Raw genomic sequence first — 6,135 nt, 5'->3', positions numbered from 1 at the left:
TATACAATTCTCTGACTCTAATATTTACATTACTTTCCAAGGGAAATTTCCAATGAACTGATTACCTCAACATGTAAATGAAACCATTATTCAACTCTGTTCTTGCACTTGGCATTACTCAAGTACTAACATGACTCTCTTGACTGTGGGAAGAGACAAAACAAAACCTGACTCATAAATGTCATGTAATTAGCAATGCAGTCAAGTGCTGTGATAATTTGATTTTAGAACCTAATCTGTATTTAGAAGGGAAAGGGGACAAATAAAGGTTTCCAGATAAATTAGACATACAAGGGAGGTTTCAGAGAGCCCATGATTGCTGCAAGGAGTCTTGAAACAAAATTACCCTCAAGCCAGTTAAACAAAGAAATACAGCAGGTATTCTAGGCTGCAAGCAAAATGACTTTAAAAATATTAAAAGGAAAATCCTTTAAAAAATGTCTTTAATCTTTTTGTACAGTCCGGTAGTTATTTCCCTCCCAGTAGGCCCTCCAACAATTCCTTATCCCAGTCCTCTACCCACTCTCACACCCACATATCCACAAGGATGTTTCTTCCCCTACCCCACCTCTCCAGGCCTCCCCACTCCCTGGGGTCTTAAGTCTCTCTAGGGTTAAATGCATCTTCTCTAACTGAGGCCAGACCAGGCAGTCCTCTGTTGTATATGTGTCAGTGTCTTGGACCAACTAGGGTATGCTGCCTAGTTGGTGGCTCAGTGTCTGAGACATCTCAAGGTTTCAGATTATCTTCCTATGGGGTTGCTCTCCTCCTCAGCTTTTTCCAGTCTTTCCCTAATTCAACCATATGCGTCCCCAGCTTCTGTCCATTAGTTGGGTGTAAGTATCTACATCTGACTTGTTCAGCTGCTTGCTGGGCCTCGATGAGGGCAGCCATGCTAGGTTCCTGTCTGTAAGCACACCACATCATCAATAATAGTGTCAGACCTTGGAGCTTCACCTTAAGCTGGATCCCAATTTAAGCCAGTTACTGGACTTCCTTTACCTCAGTCTCCTCCATTTTTGTCCCTGCATTTCTTTTAAACAGGCACAGTTCTGGGTCAGTTTTTGACTGTGAGATGGCAACTCCACCCTCCACTTGATGCCCTGTCTTTCTACTGGAGGTGGACTCTACAAGTTCCCTCTCCCCACTGTAAGCCATTTCATCTAAGTCCCTCTGTTTGAGTCCTAAGATTCTTTCATCTCCTAGGTCTCTGGTACATTCTAGAGGGTTCCCCATCTCCCACCTCCTGAAGTTGCATATTTCCATTCATTATGCTGGCCCTCAAAGCTTTGCTCCTGTCCCCCATCCCTGAATACCTGATCATGTTTCCCTTATCCCGTGCCCTCCCCTCTCCCACCCAGCTTCCTACCTCCCTCTGCGCAACCCCCCCCCCCCCGCATGATTACTTTATTCACCCTCCCAAGTGGGATTGAAGCATCCTCACTTGGGCCCTTTGGCTTGTTAACTTTTTTGAGTTCTGTGAACTGTACCCTGGGTATTTGTACTTTTTTGGCTAATATCCACTTATTAGTATATACCATGCATGTTCTTTTGGATCTGAGTTACCTCACTCAGGATATTTTGTAATGCCATCCATTTCTGTAAAACTGATGATTGACTATGTTCTTAATAGCTGAGTAGTATTATACTGTGTAAATGAAACACATTTTTTTTAATTAGGTATTTAGCTCATTTACATTACCAATGCTATACCAAACATCCCCCATACCCACCCACCCCCACTCCCCTACCCACCCACTCCCCCTTTTTGGCCCTGGCGTTCCCCTGTACTGGGGCATACAAAGTTTGCGTGTCCAATGGGCCTCTCTTTCCAGTGATGGCCGATTAGGCCATCTTTTGATACATATGCAGCTAGAGTCAAGAGCTCCGGGGTACTGGTTGGTTCATAATGTTGTTCCACCTATAGGGTTGCAGATCCCTTTAGCTCCTTGGGTTCTTTCTCTAGCTCTTCCATTGGGAGCCCTGTGATCCATCCATTAGCTGACTGTGAGCATCCACTTCTGTGTTTGCTAGGCCCCGGCATAGTCTCACAAGAGATAGCTACATCTGGGTCCTTTCAATAAAATCTTTCTAGGGTATGCAATGGTGTCAGCGTTTGGATGCTGATTATGGGGTGGATTCTCAAGATATAAGGTACAATTTGCTAAACACATGAAACTCAAGAAGAACGAAGACTGAAGTGTGGACACTATCCCCCTCCTTAGAATTGGGAACAAAACACCCATGGAAGGAGTTACAGAGACAAAGTTTGGAGCTGAGATGAAAGGATGAAACACATTTTTTTTGTATCCATTCTTTCGTTGTGGGACATTGGGGGTTTTTTCCAGCTTCTAACTATCACAAACAAGGCCACTATGAACATAGTGGAACAAGTACTCCTGTGGCATGGTGGGGCATATTTTGGGTATATTCCCAAGAGTGGTATCTCTGGGTCTTCAGGAAGATCTATTTCCAATTTTCTGAAGAACCTCCAGTTTGATTTCCAGAGTGGTTGTACAAGTTTGCAGTTCCACCAGCAATGGAGGAGTGTTCCTCTTTCTCCACATCCTCTCCAGCATGTGTTGTTAACTGAGGTTTTGAGGTTTTGATGTTAGCTATTCTGACTGGTGTAAGGTGGAATCTCAGGGTCATTTTGATTTGCATTTCTCTGATCACTAAGGGCTTTGAACATTTCTTTAGGTGCTTCTCAGCCATGCGAGATTCCTCTGGTGTGAATTTTGTTTAGTTCTATACCTCATTTTTTTTTTATTGTGTTGTTGGGCTTTTTTTTTTTTTTTTGGTGTTTACTTTCTTGAGTTCTTTATATATTTTAGATATTAGCCCTCTATTGGATGTGGGGTTAGTGAAGATTTTTTCCCCCAATCTGTAGGTTGCTGATTTGTCTTATTGACTATGTTCTTTGCCTTACAGGAGCTTTCCAGTTTCATGAGGTCCCATTTATCAATTCTTGATCTTAGAGCATGAGACATTGGAATTCTGTTTAAGAAATTTTTCCCTGTGCCAATGACCTCAAGGCTCTTTCCCACTTTCTCTTCAATTAGATTCAGTTTGAAATTCTATTACCATTGCTTTTACTCTCATCAATATTCACCCTTTGAAAATTTCAATCAGAATCACCTTAAGACTTCTTGTAGCTTGCAAGTCTTTACCTAGCTGGTTTAATAATCTTTTATTAATTCCTTCCAAAATATTCCAAAGGCTCTACCACATTTTCAGGCATATAGTAATGGGGGGGGGAATATCTCATCTTGGTAACAACTCTATGTATAAATAAACTATTTACTCTTATAGCAAATATCTAAGTTAATAAACTAAAAAAAAGTTTTATTACATTTATTTTGGCTGGTAATTTTTGAGATCTCCAGTCACCATAATGAACATATATCTTTTAGGCCTACCATGCAAAGGCAACTCAATATGATCGAATAAATAGCAAAGTCTATTGCCATGTATGGGAAGCCAGAGAGAAAAAAAAAGGTGGGGGGGGGCAAGATCCTATACTTCTGAGGGAATGTACACAGTACCACAGAGAACTTTCATCATATGGAACTCTTCAAGATTTCATTGCCCTGTTCCCAGTCACACCAGGCTATGGATCTTGTAACCCTTTACTACATGGATTTGGGAAGACATTTTAAAATAATAACGTAACAGTTAGTATACTTTTATGTGTCTTTTGAATTATACATTTTTACTAATCACACATTTATTTTTCTGACAAATTCACTGTATAATTTGAAGCATGGGTATATATTTTGTTTAGTGTACCTTTCATATTTGTCTTATTCTTAGACATTATGTAAATTGGAGATTGAGTTAGAGCAGTGGTTCTCAACCTTCCTAATGCTCCCACCTCTTAATACATTTTGTCATGTTCTGGCGACCCCCTCAGCCATGAAGTTATTTTCATTGCTATTTCATAACTGTAATTTGGCTAATATTATGTAAATATCTGGCATGCATATTGTCTTAGGTGATCCCTGTAAAGGGCTCATTCAAGCCCCAGTGGAGTCACAAATATCAGGTTGAGATGTTTAATCAGACTTTAATTTTGATTATTTATCCATTTATTTATTTATTTATTTAGTGTGTGAATGTGTGTGTTTGTCACTACAGTACACATATAGAGGTAAGAGGACAACTTGAGAGAATTAGTCTTTTCCTACCATGTGCATTCCAGGGATTAAACTCAGGTCTACAGATTTATTAGCAATCACTTTTACCTGACAAGCTTTTTCGCCAGCTCCAAGGCTTTAATAAAGGAAACCAAAAGGGGGGGGATATATTATATATTTATATCCAGTAAATTGTAATATTTGGTTATCTTTTTCTTTTAAATATATTGCTAGCCATTGATATTTAGTGGTTAAATCATAAATATGTAATCATCCATTGGTATCCATGAAAGGTTAGTTCCATGATCCTCATAGATACAAAGATAAACTAATATTTAAGTTTCTTGGAACAATATTTTAACATTTACATAGGAAAATGAACAACTTCTAAAGACATAAAATACCTTCAAATTACACATGATACCTAATATAATAGTCCCTATCTGTCTCTCTATCTGCTTGTCTATTTCCCTTCTTTTCTACAACTTGTGGATAAGATATTAACTCTATGCTACTTCTCCAGCACAATGCCTGTCTGCTGTAAATTGCTTCCCACAAAATGGTCATAGGTTTACCCTTTGAAAATAGAAGCAAGCCCAATAAACGCATTCTTCTATAAGTCACCTGGTAATGATGTCTATTTACAGCAATAAAAAAGAGGTAAATGGGGGAAAGTGTGCAAAAAATGTTCAAGAAGGATGAAAATAATAATTATCAGTAAATGGAATACATTAGAGGAGTGTGAAGTGATCTATACAAAAAACACTGTGTTTCATTAGAAGAGGAACAGATAGTCAGTATTAAATTTCCCTATATGTTAAGAGAGAAGAATTAAAAACCTCGGATGCAGAGTAATTACCCTAAGAATTATGTATGAAAAGACAGCATAAAAAGTATATAAGCCTGAATTCTTTGTGATGGCACACTTGCAGTAAAATACAAGATATTCATGAAAGAGAAACCTGAAAGTTTTCATTAGATTGCTAATACATAATGTAAATAAAAACTATGTTCTTCATATATCTTGTTTTGTTTTAGGAGCAGGCAGAACCTTAGCAATAATTCATAAAGTGAGGTCTCATTTAAAATGTAAATTACTCCCTCCATCTGCCTCTTATAACTATTTTATTCCCCCTTGAAAGTAAAACTCAAGCTTCCTCACTTGGCCCTTCCTTCTTGTTTAGTTTCTTTGATACTGAGTTGTATAACAAGGTACTTGTATTTTATGGCTAGTATCCACTTATATGTAAGTACACACCACACATGTCCTTTTGGAATTGGGCTACCTAACTCAGGATGATAGTCTCAAGTTCCACCCATTTTTCTGCAAAATTTATTTTCTCAGAGGGGAAGTAGGGAGTGAAATTGAGGGTTTCAGGATCAGGTGTGGATGACAGGAGAGATGACTTGATAGCCATGAAAATGGATAGAAATCTGAAACATACAGGGGTGAGGCAGTGGATCATATCCAGGACAGAAATCTGGGATAAAGGAAGCAATCAAGAATCAGTGGAGGTGACTTTTGGCTGTAACTAACAACATTGGGGATATGGAAACTGAAGTATCCACCTCCTGTATCCAGAGAGGAACCCCGGTGGAGTGACAGAGACACCAACCTATCCATAAAACTTTCAACCCAAAATTTATCCTGTCTATAAGAAATGCAGGCATGCACTATAATAAGGCTGCTATGAACAAGGTGGACCACATGTTCTTGCTATGTTTTGAAGCATCTTTGGGTATATGCCCAGGAGTGGTATAATGGGGTCCTTTGGTAGAAGTATTCCCAATTATCTGAGAAACTACCAGACTGGTTTCCAAAGTGGTTGTACCAGCTTGCAATCCCACCAGCAATTGAAGAGTGTTTCCTTTTCTCCACATCCTCACCAGCATCTGCTGTCACCTGAGTTTTTGATCTTAGCCATTCTGATTGGTGTAAGGTGGAATCTCATAATTGTTTTGATTTGCATTTCCCTGATGACTAAGGAAGTTGAGCATT

Source organism: Mus musculus, chromosome 4 (assembly GCF_000001635.26).
Source record: "Mus musculus strain C57BL/6J chromosome 4, GRCm38.p6 C57BL/6J".
NCBI lineage: Eukaryota > Metazoa > Chordata > Mammalia > Rodentia > Muridae > Mus > Mus musculus.
Note: the sequence above shows the minus strand (reverse complement) of the source record.